Here is a 21,163-nt window from a genome sequence, read left to right on the forward strand (position 1 = left end):
CCATTCCAGGTACACAGAACCCAGTGCTCTCAGAGTGATAGGTGCCAGATACTATTTGATAGTGGAAATCAATGGCCTTTCCTGAGGAGGGTCACTTGTGCATCATTTGCTTTGCTTCCAGGATATTGCCAAGAGCAAATGTGTATAAATTGCTATGAGGGCTTTATTATTGATAGTCTACCCCTAACACTTCTGGAAATGCTTAGTAGTTTAAAAAGATCAACATGGTATAGTGCCGCAATCTGGCTGGGCACAATTCAGGAGCCACTTGTCAAAAGAAACAAACTTTATTTTTAGAACACACACACCAAACCACACAGCCTCTCAGGAAAAATCTTCAGAGCCCAACTGCCACCACCGGCTTCCCACAAGCCTCTCAACCTCCCCCACTCCTCCTGCTCTTGAGGCCCATTGGCTGGGTTGCATGGGTGGAGCCAAAAAAAAAAGTCCCCCAATGAGCAGCTCCGTGGTCTGAAAGGGCGGGGAAACAGCCCAATGAGCATCACTGCAGAGGAGCCAATCAGTTGGCAGCTAGAAGTTTGCTGGCAGCTGGAAGTTTGCTGGGGCCCCTTCAGCTGTGGCTCTCAACATCTCCCCCTCTCTGTTTAAACAACAAGCATGTGGCTTAGGGACCGTGCCTGCCTTAGGTTGTCCAATACTACATATCGTCCTTACCCATCGTCGGATGAGCTGACCTCAAGGCGTCAGCCTCCTGTCTTAGGTTGGTACCATTGTAATTGGATCTTACCCGTCATTGACTACCGGTCCAGCATACAGCCACACCTGTGGAGAGGTCTTTGTACCAGCAGAGGGGTGAGGCTCTTTGCCTCACCTCTGTTGGCCCCCAAATTTTAGCTGAACGACCATCACAAGCAGAAGGGAGGAGGATACACCAAGCCAATTGATGGCTCCTTTTGGAAAAATTGTACCACCGATGACACCATCAGCAAAAATACCCCAACACTACCACAAGTCGCTGCACCATCAGATAGTTCACAATGCATACAAGTGAGTTCACAATGCATACAAGTGATACATAGTCCAGGCAAGTTCTGCAAGCAGTTCAGTGATGTCTATTGCAGAAGCTGTAGATTGGTTTTATCTTTGTCTTCACTGGCACTGGGATGAATATAGGAATTCTGGCAATAATGGCTAAAGAAAAAATTATGTAACATTCCAGAAGGCACTAAAAGAAAACAATTTTCTTAACAATTTACATTATCTTGAACAGAATTATTAAATATAATGAAAAGGAAAGGTGAAAGTAAACAAACAGATCTGTTAACCTCCTTTTTTGTTCACATATTAAAACAATCCTCAACAGCAGTTTACCCAATTTAAATTAAACCATTTAAATCACGTGAATAAAAAAAAAAATATTTGGATCCATTTTTTCATGAGTGCTCATCATATATGATATATGGACATACGTACATACAAACACACAACATAAAACAAGTGTGCACACATAATATAATACATACAACACATAACATAATAATAAAGGCCTTATAACTTTTTACAGGTGAAATCTCCATTGCAATGTTTAAAAACTCTATAGTCAAACAATAGAACTGATCAGCAAAACATTAACCTAGGTCTGTATGAGCTCAAAAAACAAAATAGAACTTCATGATGTGGGAAAGGGTAATAATAAAATAGATATTGAAAAAAGCATCCTGGTTCTGTCACAGATGTAAGGATAGCCAAACTGGAGTTTGGATATCAGCTGTTATGGATTTGAGCCAAATCATCTTCTTTTTGGTCTGTAGAAATCACTTTAGTTAATCTCTCTGGAATCCAAATCGGCTGCTGTTCTCCCTGTGGAAACATACAAACAGACCCCCGACTCCAGACAATCACTGGGTCAGGACCTTAGTTAATCTCTCTGGAATCCAAATCTGCTGCTGTTCTCCCTGTGGAAACACACAAACAGACCCCTGAATCCAGACAATTACTGGGTCAGGACCTTTCCATTGTCTGTTAGATTATCCTTCCAAAGTACCTTGGGATTATGTAAATTTTTTGGACACATATGCCTTTCCGCAGCACTAAGTCCTGATGAATCCAAATTTAAAAAGTTTAGAGTAAAAAGGGTTATTTTAAGTTTATCTTTGGGGAATATATACCCCTTCCGAATTCCCTCTTTTTGCTTTAATAAGTACATTTTAATAGTTTCATGAGGTCTTTCAACTATGCCTTGTCCCTGTGGATTGTATGGGATTCCTGTTATATGAGTAATGCCAAATGATGAGCAAAATTGTTTAAAAGAGGTAGAAGTATAACCAGGGGCATTATCTGTTTTTAACTGTTTTGGAACGCCCACAGTGGCAAAATTTTGTAAGCAATGAGCTATAGTATCTTTAGTTTTTTCTCCAGCATGAAGGGAGCCCATCAAAAATCCAGAAGAAGTATCAACTGTAACATGCAAATATTTTAATTTTCCAAATTCTGGCAAGTGTGTGACGTCCATCTGCCAAATATGGTTAGGTATCAGTCCTCTAGGATTGACTCCAAGATTAACTTGTGGTAAAAAGGTCACACAATTTTGACATTGTTTTATTATTTGTCTGGCTTGTTCCTTAGTTATTTTAAAACACTTTTGTAAAGTATTAACATTGACATGGAACTTTTTATGAAAACTTGTAGCTTCTTCTAGTGTAGAGAAAATATGTATGTCATGTGTAGTTTTATCTGCTAAATCATTGCCCAAACTAAGGGCTCCAGGCAATCCTGTATGTGCCCTGATATGTCCTATAAAGAATGGATCTTTTCTGTCCCAGATTAGACTTTGTATAGTGGAAAGCAAAGATAAAACAGTAGAGGAAGGGGAAATCCTACCAGCATCTTCAAGGGGTACTATAGCATTAACTATATACTGACTATCGGAAAATAAATTAAATACAGAATCTTTAAACATCACAAAAGCTTGTAATACTGCATTAATCTCTACCTTTTGAGCTGATTGTTTGGGTACTAAAAATGTAAAAGTTTGATCAGGTGTAACTATTGCTGCTGTACCATTTTTTGACCCATCAGTAAATATATTTGGAGCATTCATGATATGTGTTTTTCTTGTCATTTTTGGAAAAATTACAGGATGCCATGACCAAAAAGACAATAAAGGATTAGATGGTAAGTGGTTATCAAATGAAACATTAGATTTGTACATGATTATTGCCCAAGTATTTAACTCATTAGCTAACTCATCAATTTGATTCATAGTATATGGAGTAATAATTTTATTGGGAGAAATTCCAAACACTCCCTTTGCTGCTTTTATTCCTTTGAGTATTAATTGTCCTACAACCTCAGGATACCTAGTAAGAATAGTGTTAGGAGAATAAGATAAATGTATCCATAATAATGGACCTTCTTGCCAAAATACTCCTGTAGGAATATTTTTTGTTGGTAGTACAATAAATAATAAAAGCAAACTTATATCAATTCTATCCAAATGCATATTTTCCATATATGTTTCAATGATTTTTAATGCCTTTCTTGCTTCAGGTGTTAACATTTGGGGTGAATTTGGATCTGATGGACCTTTTAGGATATCAAATAAAGGTCCCAATTCTCCTGTTGGTATACCTAGATAAGGCCTTATCCAATTTATGTCTCCTAATAACTTTTGAAAGTCATTAAGTGATTTGAGTTGATCTACTTGTATTTGAATTTTTGGTGGACGGACAATGTTTGAGGATAATAGAACTCCTAAATAATTAATTGGAAAATTTAATTGTACTTTATCTATTGCTATCACTACATTATAATTTTTTAATAAGTTTGTAAGTGTGGCATAACATTCTAGCAATGTGTTTTTATCTTTGTGTGCTAATAATACATCATCCATATAGTGAAATATTTGTAGTTCAGGATTTTGATTTCTAAGTGGCTGGATTACTTTGTTAACATAAATTTGACACATAGTTGGGCTGTTAGCTATCCCTTGAGGGAGTACTTTCCATTCATATCTCTGTTCAGGACCTTCATGATTCAGTGCAGGGATAGTAAATGCAAAATGTGGACTATCCTCGGGATGAATTGGAATTGAAAAAAAAAAACAATCTTTAATATCTATAACTAAAACATACCAAGTTTTTGGCAAAGCAGACAATTGAGGAATCCCTGATTGAGCAGGTCCCATAATAACCATCTCATTATTAATGGCTCTTAAATCTTGCAATAATCTCCATTTACCAGATTTCTTTTTGATGACAGAAATGGAAGTATTATGGGGAGATACAGAATGTTGTATATGTCCTTCCGCTAATTGTTGTTTGACCAGGTCATGGGCTGCTTTTATCTTTTCTTTAGTCAGGGGCCACTGAGGAACCCATACTGGTCTTTCTGATTTCCAAGTAATTTTTATTGTCTCAGTGGCCCTTTCTGAAAATCCAACCCATGTCTCTCCATTCCTTGATCTATTTGTATTGGTGCTGCTATACCTTGTTCTTGTTTTTCTAATCTTTTTCCTTTCCTAAAACCTTGTTTAGTCATAATAGTGGGTGCATTTTGGTTGATGTTATTTGTTAATGTCAAACCTAATTGATCTAGGACATATGGTCCCCATAAATTTACGGGAAGATGATCCAATACATATGGCTGTATAGTTCCTTCACATCCTTCAGGATCCTTCCAATCTAATACCATTGCACTTCTATGGGGATTAGTCGCCACTCCTAGGCCTTGAAGCGTTTGAGTGGCTTGTTGTAATGGCCAATGTTTTGGCCATTCTTGACGAGAGATGATGCTAAAGTCTGCACCTGTATCCAGTAGCCTATTAAATTCATGTCCTTGAATATTTAGTTTTAGCATGGGGCGAGAATCTAAATTTAAAGAAAGCATAGCCCAATCTACACCTGTGGAGCCTAATCCCCTGGAACCTCTTTCTACAGTATGACTGGAAAATTTATCATGTAGGCTGGGTATTATTAATAACTGTGCTATTCTATCTCCTGGTGAAATTATTGATATACCCTTTGGAGAACTGGCTATAATTTTTATTTCACCTTCATAATCGGGATCAATTACCCCAGGACTTATCATAAGTCCTTTTAGAGTAGAAGAGCTGTGTCCCAATAATAAGCCTACTGTTCCTTTGGGAAGAGGTCCTCTTACCCCTGTGGGAATGATTTGAACTCCCATCTCTGGAGTTAGTACTGATCTGGCGGAGGTGCAGATGTCCAACCCTGCGCTCCCTCTGGTTTGTCTGATGAGAGATCTAATGGACAATGTGTCCTGGGCACTGCCCTGATGGGGTTGCTGGGTTCCTCCAGTGCTCCGTATATTTGTGGTCTTGGGCCCCGGAGCATTGGGCCCCCCGTCCATTTTTGGCAATGGAGCCCGATGCCTTTCTCCACGATATTGTGGAAAAACACCTGGTCCTTGTTCATTTTTTGATAATGGAGTACCCTCTATGGTGGTTTGAGAACGGCATTCATTAGCCCAATGTCTCCCTCTATGGCATCGTGGGCAAATACCCGGTATTCTACTCCTTTGATACCTAGTTTTGTTAAACCCTCCTTCTATGGGGCAATTCCTTTTAAAATGTCCTGTTTGTTCACAATTGTAGCATGTTCTTGGCCTGGCATCTAAAGCCTGTTTTACTGCAGCTGCCACGACTTGCCCTTGTTCATTAATGTCTCTACATAATTTAATATATGTGTTTAAATCTTCATGTTTCCATGATCTAATGACTTTTCGCTTGCTCATAAGCCAGTTGTTTTATTAATGGCATTGCTTGTTCTGTATTCCCAAAAACTCTGGTAGCTGTTTGAATAAGCCTATCTACAAATTCAGCTAAGATTCATTAGCTCCTTGTATTACCTTAAATAATTGACCTTGTAAACCTCCATGTCCTTGTGAAGTCTTCCATGCCCTAACCGCATCTGCAGCAATTTGTGCGTATACACCAGGATCATATGCTATTTGTTGCTGCTGATCCTCATAAGGTCCCTTTCCTAAAAACATATCTAGATTTCTCTGAGGATAACCAGCTGCTGCATTTCACCTAGCCGTCTCCTTGCAAAATTCCTCATTGGCAACCTTCCATAACAGGTATTGTCCTCCATTTAGCACAGCTTTACACATATTAGCCCAATCTGCTGGCATCATGTTCAAGTTGTTAATGGATTCGACCATGCTTACAGTGAAGGGTGCTTGAGGACCATAGGTTGTTACAGCTTCTTTTAGCTGCTTCACTGTTTTGAAATTTAAAGCACTGTGAATTTGCTGCTCTCCTGCCTCAAATACAGGGCATGTTAATATTTGAGATCCTGTCTCAGGATCCCAACTATCAACTGCGGGGGTTTGGGGCCTCCCAGCATATGGAGGTGGCCTTCTTGGTTGGACATGTACATCCTCTGGTGATAGAAAGGTGTTAGTAGCAGTCTCCTGTAGAGGTGGCGCTGTTGGTTGGACACTTACACCCTCTGGTGATAGAAAGGTGTTAGTAGGAGTCTCCTGTTGTAACTTTCCCCCTGATGGCTTTTTCAGCTCTACACTTTCTTTCTCTGTCTGACTAGCTTGAGAGGCCTTCTCTTTTACTTGAATTTTTTCCTCTGTCTGACTAGTTCAAGAGACCTTCTCTTTTACTTGAATTTTTTCCTCTGTCTGACTAGCTCGAGAGGCCTTCTCTTTTACTTGAATTTTTTCCTCTGTCTGACTAGTTCGAGAGACCTTCTCTTTTAATTGAATTTTTTCCTCTGTCTGACTAGTTCAAGAGACCTTCTTTTTTACTTGAATTATTTTCTCTGTCTGACTAACTCAAGAGACCTTCTCTTTTACTTGAATATTTCTACTATAACTATAATACAACCCAAGAAGATAATGCCAAACAAAACTGAAACAGAGAGAAACAAAGTTGGAACAACAAAAAATCATTATAGCCTTTCTATCCTCCTGAAATGTCCATCCATCCTTTCTCCCTATCTGTTCCTCAGATGTGAGCAGTTTTTCTTCCATCTTACACATCTCCAGGGACAGGCAACTTAAAACAAAAGTGAAGCAAAACAAAAGAATAATCTTAAAATGGCTACCCATCCTCTCGCCCTGCCCTCAGGGGCGAGCATTTTGCCTTATCACTTACCCTCAGTCATTCCCCATGTGAGCCACCAAATGCTGTAGTCTGGCTGGGCACAATTCAGGAGCCACTTGTCAAAAGAAACAAACTTTATTTTTAGAACATACACACCAAACCACACAGCCTCTCAGGAAAAACCTTCAGAGCCCAACTGCCAACACCGGCTTCCCACAAGCCTCTCAACCTCCCCTACTCCTCCTGCTCTTGAGGCCGATTGGCTGGGTCGTGTGGGCAGAGCCAAAAATAGTCCCCCAATGAGCAGCTCCGTGGTCTGAAAGGGCGGGGAAACACCCCAATGAGCATCACCGCAGGGGAGCCAATCAGTTGGCAGCTAGAAGTTTGCTGGAGCCACTGTGAGCAGCCTTGGCTTCAATTGACCATAACACACACAAAAATATGTATATATATATATATAAAATAAAATGAATTTTTTAAAAAGAAAATTATTATGAAGATATTAAAATGCCTCCTAAACATTGACCTCTCTTCACTTCAAATTCTGCATTGTGTCTGTGTGATTTCAATGGGTGTGTGCACACCTCCTTAGACCCAGGTTGGCAGGGGAGATCCACATTCAATCACATTCAATTTGTATTCAATTTGTATTTGTACCACCCTTGGAGAGGGCTACATTCCCATTCCACAGATGAGAAATAGGAGGTCCAAATGAGACCAAACTTCCAAAGATACCTGATCTGTCTGACTCCAGGTCCCATGTACCTAATCTCAGGGGCACTACCCAGGGAAGACAGCACCCTCTGGTGAGTGGGATTCCTCACCACTCTCTAGGCAGTCACCTCTGCCCCATAGACAGGGGCTTCTATCTCACCTCCTCTGGATGGCCTGTGTATGTCCACCCCACAGGATCCATGTGCTCTACTGGGGGCTCTATCTGTAGCTACACATTGATGATGATGGCACAGCCTGGTGAATGGATTGGGCATGAACTTTAAATGAATCAATAATAAAATTTGTGACTACAAATACCTAACATGTCATGATAAAAATTGAAAAAACCCAGCATGACAAAAAATAAAATTGACAATTTATAAGGGCAAGGAAAGGACAACTGTGGTGGGGGAACTGCCACTAGGTCACACTCAAGAGCTGACAGGGAGGGAAGTTCCACAAAGTTTTCTAGAACAATGAGAGCTGGAGTGGCTTCTGGATTGAATGTTCCTGTACATCGTACCTCTGGTTTTTGGTGCCTGCAATGTCTGCTGCTACATGGGGAAGTAGCTCTCTTTCAAGAGATGTGGATTCAGATGACTTACCATTCATAGCAACTGGAAGGCATGGTTCAATGTCCTCTGACTTGCTTGCTGGTAGCTTAGATACCTCCTGGTCCACAAGTATCACAGTGGCCTCTGGAATTCGAACTTTCCTTCTGTGGATGGTATCAGAGTTGATCCGTCCTCCTGCATTGATTACTGATCTTCTTCCAGCTCAGAGGGTATGGCTATGTGCTGCCCCAAAAGTTAGAATGCAAATTGGGGTTCTGCTGCTGGAGGCAGTTCTCTAACTTGTGGTGGCATGGAGCTGCAGGATAAAAGACCCCAACATGACTGCCTCTCCCTGGGCTTTTCCCAATTCATAGAAGATCCCCACTTCTGAGAGTGGCCCCAGGTGCTATCTCCACAATATTATTTCTTTCCAGAGTAGGTTCCACCACCTGCAAGATGCTTCTTGTGTTCAGGATCATATGCCAGTCCCTGGTGGGACCAGCATGAATTCTTCCTCATACACTTTGTCAGTCACCCCAGGTCTCCTCATCACTGGACTGAGGCTCACTGGGATCTGGGTCCTCCAGCTGTTCAAGGAGTTTGTGGACATGATCACCTGTGATTTAGGCATGGTGAAGGCCAGGATGGTCCTGAGATGCTTCAGGTTCTTCAGGTTTAGTGAGTCACCAAAACCTTCTGGATAGCTGTACATCCGTGTTTGCATTAACCAGCAGAGGGCACTGGACAGCAGCCAGGGTCTTGGCCTCTTCTTCTCCTGGAACCCCTAAAGGACCTTGCATCATGTACTTACCCTGCAGTGACTACCCATTTCACATGCAGCTGGGCACAGAGGGCAACCATGTGAAACATGTGTGTGCAGGTGCCTCCCTGCCCCTGCTGTCCAGCCTCTAGACAGGAAAGTGTGGGCAATCAAGGCTGGGATGGACTGTGCTGTGGAGGGATCAGATAGGTTCCAGCTCAGAGCCCCCAGTCACTCCTCTGCTCCTTGGGGCCAGGAAACCCACCACAGCTCTCCATGTTTCTCCACCTACAGGCAAAGTCCCAGATGTAGGCTCTCTGCTGGAAATTACATAAGGATAGAACTTGGGGTTTGCCCAGCCCTCCTCTATACCACCCTCCCAAGTACCTTGCTCTGGAGACAAGAGCCCTCCCTCTTGGCCCAAAGTCCATTCACTTCTTTACTTGAAGGTGCTCCTCCTGAAAATCTGGCTGGAGGTTTCCATAACTAGAGAAGGCCAGGATATCACCTCTTACATTTTGTGCCACTCATCTTTCTAGATATGCATAATGGGATTGGCTGACTTCCTGGCAGGGATGGAAGTTTATGAGGGCTGGGAGTTTTGTCTACACTGCTGCCTAAATGATAAGCTAAGATACTGCAAATGCAGGTGATTCACATACGGTTGTACTACAAAAAAAACAAACCAGCTCCTTCTAGATGGCTTAGGGTCATGTCACCCTCAGTTCACCCCAGGGTTCCCTACTCCAAGTACATGTAGGGCAGGGCCTCCCCATGAAGCAATCTGAAATGCCCACACACTTCCCAGGAGGAGGCACCTGCATGTTGCCTAGCTTCTTTCCTAAGAGGTGGGCTAATGCTCGTAAAATGCACTCCTGGGTCCAAATCCTGGCCAGATGCTGGATACTATCTCATCGTAAACTAGGTCAAGATGCATGAAAATATTCTGGATAACTCTTTAACTTTGGGGCTCTGAATGTGTAGAAGAGGTCAGCAATGTCCAAGAGGGTTCAGACAATCGCCCTCTTAAATACCCTGAGCCCCCTACAACCCACACAAAAGTCAGTAAATGATTCTGATATGAAACAAGCCCACTTTCTACATGCATAGCATACCCTGGCAGAACACCCAAGCCTGGGCACCACTCAATTAGAGCCACTGTGTGTTGTCTCCTGGACCAGCTGTGGCCTTGATCTCAGGGAAAGGCCTGAATGAACAACAGTTCAGCTCCAGAAGGAAGGCTGTCCCTGAACACACATTCTTCACTGGTCCTCCAAGGAATAAACTTGGCAGTAGCCTTCATGACTTCCAGATTTATATGCCAACATCTTCAAAGTGTCCACCTTAGACTATTAGGAAAGATGTTCTGCACTTTAGATCAATTTTGAGTCCCTCCTCCACCACTTACTGGTGATGGCAACATTATTGATGATACCTTTATTCCCCACTGTCCAACTGTAGCTTCCACAAGAAGATTGGAAATGGAGTCAGGGCCTACTTGCTTCTGAGAGGAAGTTGGTTGTGATGTAGGAAACTGGAACCTGAAGTCTTTGTTCAGAGCAGGGGTATGACATTCTACAGGTGTAAGTCCTTGAAGAAAGTGTAGACGCCTTCTTGTTTGGGAGAGTTCCCTGAAGATCAGAGCCATTTTGAGTCGCTTCCCCAGAAGTGGCCACCAAAGACAAAAAATCGCCAGCTGCCCTTGTCAGCTTCATGGTTGTATTTAGTGACAGGGATCCTGACTGAACTTCCTCCTATCACAGGTCCCAAAGAGGCATGAGAGGCCGGACCAGGGCATTTTCTCCTTCCCAAAGAAACTGAATGGCCTAGGGGATGTAATCACCTGAGGCCAGGAACTGAATGCCTGTAGCTTCAGGACACAAGAGGGCAGGATTTTCCATTCCTCTGACTTCTTAGTGGCTTCAAACTCAGGAGCCATTTCCTGTTTGCCAGCGGAATGAAGCCTCAGGGTAGACCAAGCCCATCACCCTTCTGAGTGGCTGCTGGTCTTTCTTGTGGCCTTCCCTTCCCAAATGCCACTCTCCAGCATCTATCTTTCCAAGAACACAGATGCAGCCAGGTATGCCATGTGCTAGGAGCCCGCCCCTCAGGGGTGATTTGGCATGTGAGGAGTGATCTTCCAGTCTTTCCTGGCCAGTGGTCTATGCTGTGCCTCTGACCTTGGCTGGCAGCAGGATGAGCAGCCGCTTAGCTCTGTGTGCACCAGGAAGGTGGACCTGAGGCTCCTGGCATGGATGGCGCATTCTTGAAGTTCCTTGGGATCAGGGAAAGGCCTCAGCCTCTTGGGTTACACTAAATGGTGAGCACAGGGTGCTCAGTCAACACGCATTTGGTGAGGGAGTGCCCCTGCCAGGAGTGGCCTCCTGTTCCCTTTCCATTCCTCCACACTGAGTTGTCTGTCTTTGGGCCTGCTCAGAAGTCTTGGCTATTATATGGATATTGCCTTCTGGGAGGCTTCTTTGCTCCTAATACTGGGGCCTGGTTTCCTCTGTGTTGAAAGAATGGGAGACAACAGTCTTGCCTTCCACTGTGCACCAAACAAACCAAAGTGGCTTGCTGCCTCCCTGAAAGAAGCAATGTTGGCTCTCCCTAGAGACATGGAGGAAGGGGTACTCGTGACCATGCTTGACACAATGATACTGGACAGACTCTTGACCACTTGACACCATCCTCACTTCTTGATATATTTTGTGCATGAGTGAATTTTGAAGCCCCAATATTTTCACCTATGTGGGGCACTAGGAAATAGAAGCAGAGAAATGCAAGCTCCTGGTTATTTCCTGGGGCCCCTGGGTCTCTGCCTGCTGCCACTCACCTTTTTTTTTTTTTTTTTTTTTTTTTTTTGCTAGAAAATTTAATGCAGAATAAATAAGGCATGACAAGTGTAATTTCTATACTGACATGATGATGTTATGATGTTATTAAAAAGCTCAAAAGAAATAAGTATTAGACAAACAGTGGTATCTCTGAAAGCATAGATACCACTTGTATTGGGGTGATTTTTTAAAATAGTGACTAGGCACATACAGTTTTTGAAAAATAATTACTTTTATTGTTCCTCCTTCACCAGTTTCCTTTTTCTTTATTTTTTCTACCCTAATTTTTTTCTCTATTATTTCTTAAGTTATTGTTGGTTAACTTTCTTTTTTTTAAATTTTTATTGTTGGTTGTTCAAAACATTACATAGTTCTTGATATATCATATTTCACACTTTGATTCAAGTGGGTTATGAACTCCCATTTTTACCCCGTATACAGATTGCAGAATCACATCAGTTACACATCCATTGATTTACATATTGCCATACTAGTGTCTGTTGTATTCTGCTGCCTTTCCTATCCTCTACTATCCCCCCTCCCCTCCCCTCCCCTCCCCCCCCTCCCCTCTTCTCTCTCTACCCCCTCTACTGTCATTCATTTCTCCCCCTGTATTATTTTTCCCTTTCCCCTCAATTCCTCTTGTATGTAATTTTGTATAACGCTGAGGGTCTCCTTCCATTTCCATGCAATTTCCCTTATCTTTCCTTTTCCCTCCCACCTCTCATCCCTGTTTAATGTTAATCTTCTTCTCATGCTCTTCATCCCTACTCTGTTCTTAGTTACTCTCCTTATATCAAAGAAGACATTTGGCATTTGTTTTTTAGAGATTGGCTAGCTTCACTTAGCATAATCTGCTCTAATGCCATCCATTTCCCTGCAAATTCTATGATTTTGTCATTTTTAATGCAGAGTAATACTCCATTGTGTATAAATGCCACATTTTTTTATCCATTCATCTATTGAAGGGCATCTAGGTTGGTTCCACAGTCTTGCTATTGTGAATTGTGCTGCTATGAACATCGATGTAGCAGTGTCCCTGTAGCATGCTCTTTTTAGGTCTTTAGGGAATAGACCGAGAAGGGGAATATCTGGGTCAAATGGTGGCTCCATTCCCAGCTTTCCAAGAAATCTCCATACTGCTTTCCAAATTGGCTGCACCAATTTGCAGTCCCACCAGCAGTGTACAAGTGTACCCTTTTCCCCACATCCTCGCCAGCACTTGTTGTTGTTTGACTTCATACTGGCTGCCAATCTAACTGGAGTGAGATGGTATCTTAGGGTGGTTTTGATTTGCATTTCTCTAACTGCTAGAGATGGTGAGCATTTTTTCATGTACTTGTTGATTGATTTTATGTCCTCCTCTGAGAAGTGTCTGTTCAGGTCCTTGGCCCATTTGTTGATTGGGTTATTTGTTATCTTATTGTCTAATTTTTTGAGTTCTTTGTATACTCTGGATATTAGGGCTCTATCTGAAGTGTGAGGAGTAAAGATTTGTTCCCAGGATGTAGGCTCCCTATTTACCTCTCTTATTGTTTCTTTTGCTGAGAAAAAACTTTTTAGTTTGAGTAAGTCCCATTTGTTGATTCTAGTTATTAACTCTTGTGCTACGGGTGTCCTATTGAGGAATTTGGAGCCCGACCCCACCGACTGTAGATCGTAGCCAACTTTTTCTTCTATCAGACGGCATGTCTCTGATTTGATATCAAGATCCTTGATCCATTTTGAGTTAACTTTTGTGCATGGCGAGAGAAAGGGATTCAGTTTCATTTTGTTGCATATGGATTTCCAGTTTTCCCAGCACCATTTGTTGAAGATGCTATCCTTCCTCCATTGCATACTTTTAGCCACTTTATCAAATATAAGATAGTTGTAGTTTTGTGGATTGGTTTCTGTGTCCTCTATTCTGTACCATTGGTCCACCCGCCTGTTTTGGTACCTGTACCATGCTGTTTTTTTACTATTGCTCTGTAGTATAGTTTGAAGTCTGGTATTGCAATACCGCCTGATTCACACTTCCTGCTTAGCATTGTTTTTGCTATTCTGGGTCTTTTATTTTTCCATATGAATTTCACGATTGCTTTCTCTATTTCTACAAGAAATGCCGTTGGGATTTTGATTGGCATTGCATTAAACCTATAGAGAACTTTTGGTAATATCGCCATTTTGATGATGTTAGTTCTGCCTATCCATGAACAGGGTATATTTTTCCATCTTCTAAGATCTTCTTCTATTTCTCTCTTTAGGGTTCTGTAGTTTTCATTGTATAAGTCTTTCACCTCTTTTGTTAAGTTGATTCCCAAGTATTTTATTTTTTTTGAGGATATTGTGAATGGAGTGGTTGTCCTCATTTCCATTTCAGAGGATTTGTCTCTGATATACAGGAATGCCTTTGATTTATGCGTGTTGATTTTATATTCTGCCACTTTGCCGAATTCATTTGTTAGCTCTAATAGTTTCTTTGTAGACCCTTTTGGGTCTGCTAGGTATAGAATCATGTCAACTTCAAATAGTGATAATTTAAGTTCTTCTTTTCCTATTTTGATGCCTTTAATTTCTTTTGTCTGTCTAATTGCTCTGGCCAGTGTTTCGAGAACTATGTTGAACAGAAGTGGTGAGAGAGGGCATCTCTGTCTTGTTCCAGAGTTTAGAGGGAATGCCTTCAATTTTTCTCCATTCAGAATAATGGTAGCCTGAGGCTTAGCATAGATTGCTTTTTACAATATTGAGGTATGTTCCTGTTATCCCTAGTTTTTCTAGAGTTTTGAACATAAAGGTATGCTATACTTTGTCGAATGCTTTTTCCGCATCTATCGAGATGATCATATGGTTCTTATTTTTAAGTCTATTGATGTGGTGAATAACATTTATTGATTTCCATATATTGAACCAGCCTTGCATCCCAGGGATGAATCCTACTTGATCATGGTGCACAATTTTTTTGATATGTTTTTGTATCCGATTCGCCAGAATTTTATTGAGGATTTTTGCATCTAAGTTCATTAGAGATATTGGTCTGTAATTTTCTTTCTTTGAAGTGTCTTTGTCTGGTTTAGGTATCAGGGTGATGTTGGCCTCGTAGAATGAATTTGGAAGTTCTCCCTCTTTTTTTTTTTCCTGAAATAGATTTAAAAGTATTGGTATTAGTTCCTCTTTAAAGGTTTTGTAGAACTCTGCTGTATACCCATCCGGTCCTGGGCTTTTCTTAGTTGGTAGTCTTTTGATGGTTTCTTCTATTTCCTCAATTGATATTGGTCTGTTTAGGTTGTCTATATCCTCCTGACTCAATCTGGGCAGATCATATGACTTAAGAAATTTATCGATGCCTTCACTATCTTCTATTTTATAGGAGTATAAGGATTCAAAATAATTTCTGATTATCTTCTGTATTTCTGAAGTGTCTGTTGTGATATTGCCTTTTTCATCCCGTATGCTAGTAATTTGAGTTCTCTCTCTTCTTCTCTTTGCTAGCATGGCTAAGGGTCTGTCGATTTTATTTATTTTTTCATAGAACCAACTTTTAGTTTTGTCAATTTTTTCAATTGTTTCGATTTCATTAATTTCAGCTCTGATTTTCATTATTTCTTGCCTTCTACTTCTTTTGCTGTTGTTTTGCTCTTCTTTTTCTAGGATTTTGAGATGAAATATGAGATCATTTATTTGTTGGTTTTTTTCTTTTTTTAAGGAATGAACTCCAAGCAATGAATTTTCCTCTTAGAACTGCTTTCAATGTGTCCCATAGATTCCGATATGTTGTGTCTGTGTTTTCATTTATCTGTAAGAATTTTTTAATTTCCTCCTTGATGTCTTCTATAACCCATTGATCATTCAGTAACCTATTGTTCATTCTCCAAGTGATGTATTCTTTTTCCTTCCTTCTTTTATCTTTGATTTTCAGTTTCATTCCATTATGATCAGATAAGATGCATGGTATTATCTCTACTCCTTTATATTGTCTAAGAGTTGACCTGTGACATAATATATGATCTATTTTTGAGAAGGATCCATGTGCTGCTGAGAAAAAATGTAACTGCTTGATGTTGGGTGGTGTATTCTATATATGTCAATTAAGTCTAGGTTATTAATTGTGTTATTGAGTTCTATAGTTTCCTTATTCAACTTTTGTTTGGAAGATCTGTCCAGTGGTGATAGAGGTGTGTTGAAGTCTCCCATGATTATTGTATGGTGGTCTATTAGACTCTTGAACTTGAGAAGAGTTTGTTTGATGAACATAGCTGCACCATTGTTTGCGACCGACCAGCAGAACAGGCCCAGTGGCCTACCGGCATGGTAGACACGTCACCCCAATTGGAGGAGGGGCAGAGCAGAGCCGCCGCCCGCGCCTGCAAAGTAGGCAGACCTGCGACCGACCGACAGAACAGTCCCAGCGGCCCGTCATCGTGGTAGACAGATCACCCCAATTGGAGGAGGAGCACAGCTGCCGCCCGCCCCTGCAAGGGAGACTTTTCAACTATACAAGAGCAATATAAATATATAGGGGGAAATTTCAAAAACACAACAGTTTCACCAAGCAGAAAGATATGCGAGCAGTATGAAAAGACAAGGAAAGAAAGGACCACAAGCAATGCAGTTCAACTCAACTTTAGAAGAGGTAATAGCTGCAGCAGATGGAATGTCAGATAAAGAATTCAGGATATACATGCTTCAGATGATCTGGAGTCTCAAGGAAGACATTAGACAGCAAAATCAGACAATGAAAGATCACTTCGACAATGAATTACATAAACAAATCCAGGAAGCAAAGGATCAACTATACAGGGAGATAGAGGTTATAAAAAACAAACAGAAATCCTAGAAATGCAGGAAGCAATAAACCAACTTAAAAACTCAATTGAGAATACTACCAACAGAGTAGAACACTTAGAACATCAGACAATGAAGACAAATTATTTCAACTTGAAAAGAACATAGACAGCTCAGCAAGACTGTTAAGAAACCATGAGCAGAACATCCAAGAAATATGGGATAACATAAAGAGACCAAACTTAAGAGTCATTGGGATACTGGAAGGTATAGAGGTCCAAACCAAAGGAATGAGCAATCTATTCAATGAAATAATTCGAGAAAATTTCCCAGACTTGAAGAATGAGACAGAATCCCAAATTCTAGAAGCCTACAGGACGCTAAATGTGCAAAATCATAAGAGATCCACACCTAGACACATTATAATGAAGATGCCCAACATACAGAATAAGGAGAGAATTTTAAAAGCTACAAGAGAAAGGAAGCAGATTACATTTAGGGGTAAACCAATCAGGATAACAGCTGATCTTTCAACACAGATTCTGAAAGCTAGAAGATCCTGGAATAACATATTTCAAACACTGAAAGAAAATGGGTTCCAACCAAGAATTGTGTATCCAGCGAAATTAAGCTTCAGGATGGAAGATGAAATTTAAACCTTCCACGATAAACAAAAGTTAAAATAATTTGCAGCTAGAAAACCATCTCTTCAAAACATCCTCGCCAAAGCATTACAGGAAGAGGAAATGGAAAATAACAATGAAAACCAACAGTGGGAGGTAGGACAGTAAAGGGGGGGGAAAGAGGAAAACAAACCATGTTTAGTAACAGAAATAAACAAATATGGCTGGAAGAACAACCCATATCTCAATAATAACCCTAAATGTTAATGGCTTAAACTCACCAATTAAGAGACACAGGCTAGTAGAATGGATCACAAAACAAGACCCAACAATATGCTGCATACAGGAGACGCATTTGATAGGAAAAAACATATATAGACTGAAGGTGAAAGGTTGGGAAAAATCATATCACTCATATGGACTTCGGAAACAAGCAGGAGTGTCCACACTCATATCAAATAAAATAGATTTCAAGCCAAAGTTAATCAAAAGGGATAAAGAGGGACACTACATACTGCTCAAGGGAACCATACACCAACAAGACATAACAATCATAAATATATATGCCACTCACCTATTTTTGTCACACAGCTCGAGAATCCCAGCAGTCCCTCCTGCTGGGGGGCAATGACCCCACAGAGTCCTGATACTTCTCATGAGACCATGTTGCAAGCGATACCCCATGACCCTGGCTCTTGCCTCTTTCTCAGAATCCAGGTAGAAGTGATGTGGACCCCACTTCTGTGACTCCCCTTGGGACAGCCTCAGAGTGTAGGGAGCTACAGGACTTGGGCACAGGGCTGCTTTGGAGATTGGGAGCCTTTGTAGTGTACCCACATGATACCATGGAAAGAGACATGGGTGCTATTCAAAATCTCCCAGAAGCCACTGGCAGTTCTGGGGTAAACGAAGGCTCTCTCTAAAAATCAGTCCCTACACACTTCCAGTCATGCACAGTCAGGCACAATATGAGCCAAGAGAGGAGTCCACTTTCCCTCTCTCACTGTAGGACTCAGGGTGGGGTAGAATTGCATGTCATCCCTGGTTCCCCCCCTTCCTGTGTTGTGTCACCTCTGTGTTTGTGCATGACAGACACATGACTCCAGCATGATGGTTGCCCAGGTGGTTGACACAAGCATGGGCACATACAGGTGATGACCATCTCCAAAGCAGAGGGTGGAAGGATCCCGAGAATATATTAGGAAGCTCTGGAGATCCTATAAGGCCCCCTGGATTCTTGAGACTCACACCTATGGTCAGAAGGAGGAGATGGGTATGAACCCAGCTCTGTCTCCCCCAACCAGGGCAGTTGCTGGCAAGACCTGGATTTTCCTGGGGAAGAGATCCAGGCTGTGTTGGCAGAATCTGTCCACTTTTGCATAGGCCATGGGAAGATGGCAACAGCCAGCACCCCAGGTAGCCTTTGGAACCATCTTGTGTGAAAAATGGTGTCAGGTAAGGAGTCCCAGAGGAAGTGACCTCACTTCCTTGGCCATGAAACATTTAGAACTTGGAACCCTCCTAGCTAGGTCCCAACAGTCCACCTCCAGCCCCTGTCCATTCACTTGCATTGATAAGACAAGCAGAGAGCCATGAGCTCTTGTGGTCCAGTCCTCGGCGGACACCTGGCCTCAGGAAAGCCCTTTAGGGTGGCCTTTCACGTGCGTGGAGGTGCTGGGTCAACTGTGGGTCCAGAACACTCTGGCGATTTTTCACAAGGACACCGGAGGTGAGAAAAGACAGAGAGTTGCAGGGGACCAGAGTCTAACCTGCTTCTGCGACTCCCCTTGAGACAGCCTCAGACCCTCACCAAATGCGAGTGGGTGTGGGTGCATGTGTTTCCCTCATTTCAACTGAGAATTAGAAGGGAAGGAAAGCGTTTTGTTTGGTTTTTCACTTGAATATATGACAGTGAGACATGTTGCAGATGATACTGTTTCCTGGTTGAAAAGTCCCTCTTTGATCCCTGAAACTAGGAAGGTGACAAGAGTTTGTCCCTGGCTGTGTCCCATCTGGTTGGCAGCTTCACCTCACTGGTCTGCAAGGAGTTGGAGAAGGACCTTGTCAATGTCCTGCAGAGGGGGCACTCTTCTTGGGTGGAAGGATTGTTGTGCAGTTGCCCAAAGGTGCTCAGCATCCAGAAAGTGCTGGAGCTCCTCAGTCAAAAGTGTGTATGACCTCCAGGCCCCGGGACATGGCCATCTCTTGGCATGGTTGATGGGATGCTAGACACCACTCTGGACCTCTGGCAACTCTGTGGGATGCAGGGTATTCACAGGAGAACCCTGCTGGGGTGTTGAGTCAACCAAGTAGGATGGAGCCCTAGCAGTGTAGGTCTCAGGCCTTCTCCTGGGGGGCCTGTCCTGCCCCTGTGGGGAACTCTTCTGCCTCAGCCCAACTGGACAGAGGCCTCAGGAAGAGCAGTTTGCACACTGGGGAAGGAGCATGTGGCTTGCATGTGGAAGGGCCCCTGACCTGCCTGGAGGCAGAGTGGGGACAGCTGGGGTGGATGGAGGGGGACCTTGTTGGGTTTATTCATGAGCCCAATAGATAGGAAGCATCTGCCCTTGGCAGGCACATGGCCTATCCATTAGGAAGCAGTACACACACAACTCCCAGCCCTCCTGAGCTTTCATTATTGGCAGAAAGTTAGTCAAATCCACCAGGAGTCTTGGCGCATGCAGGGCACAGGATGTAGGAGGTGACATTCTCCTGGCCTTCTCTAGGTATGAGGACCAGCAGCAATGCATGGAGGAAGTTTTCCTTCCGGGACAGTTGTGAGTGATTTGGGGGCCATGAGAGTGGGCTTCTGACTCCAGTGGATGAGTGGGCAAAAACGCAGGCATCCACCTTCTATGATTTGTGGCACACAGATGTGGTCTGGTGATTTCACTCTGGAGTGGGCACAGATAGCTGTGGTGGGATTCTGGGTAGCTAAGGAACGCAGGTGGGGCTGGCACTTCAGAGCCTGGCCCTGTGAGCATCCCTCCCCTCCACAGCCAATCCCAGCCACAATGGCCCTCACTTTTCTCTATTGAGGCAAATGTGGGGAGCCCCCGATGCACAGGAGAGGGGAGCCTCTTACCCACACGTGGCCCTCACAGGACGTCCCCTTTCTCACCCTGCTGCATTGGACATGCTTGGCCACTCTCTGGGAAGCCCATCATCCGGGTGGTCCAAAGGGGCATCCAGCTCAAGGAGATGCCCAGTCGCTCATGGCTCCCTGCCCCACTCCTATGTCCCCAGCGCCTTCTGCTCCACTGTCCAAATGTGGCTCTACCTATACCCAGAAGATTTCGTGGGGTCCATGGATAGCCTGAGGAGTCTCAGGATCTTCTTGCTCCACACCATGCCGGAGTCAGGGCTGACAGTCCAGGTGGAGAGCCTCCTGACAGGGCTGGAGAACACAGATCCCAGTGAGTCCCAGGCCTGTGATGAGGGGGCCTCGGGTGGGTGACTGCATGTGTGTGTCCGGGAAATTCTGCTGCTCCTACTGGGAACTGGCCTGTGGTCCCCAGTCAAATACTCCTGACCCCACCTGCAGCTGGAGGGCCCTCGTCCGGGAAGAAGTCCTGGTGCCAGGATAGGGGCTGGGCTCTTCTCACAGCCAGGGTTCTTCTGAGAATTGGGAAAGACCCAGGGAAAGGCAGTCATGTTGGGGCTCTTTTCTCTTGCAGCTGCCTCTCCAGGAAAAACCCTCAATTAATCACGGCCACACACCAGAGGCACCAGGTCACCCATCTCTCAGGCCAGCACCCACTCCACGTGTGCTGAAAAGTTGACACTGCCCTAGAGCTCATGTCTCCTCTGGCCCCTCTACCTTTGTGAGCTCCTGAGGACTACTCAGTTCCAGATCCCCACCACACCTCTCC

General features: G+C 43.0%; 1 pseudogene; it reads right to left on the bottom strand.

Moving 5' to 3' along the window:
* Nucleotides 1–9,019, bottom strand: part of LOC139705102 (homeobox protein OTX2 pseudogene) — a 31,586-nt pseudogene extending 22,567 nt beyond the window's left edge.
* Between the last annotated feature and the right edge of the window lie 12,144 nt (nt 9,020–21,163).

This window comes from Marmota flaviventris, chromosome 3 (genome assembly GCF_047511675.1).
Source record: "Marmota flaviventris isolate mMarFla1 chromosome 3, mMarFla1.hap1, whole genome shotgun sequence".
NCBI lineage: Eukaryota > Metazoa > Chordata > Mammalia > Rodentia > Sciuridae > Marmota > Marmota flaviventris.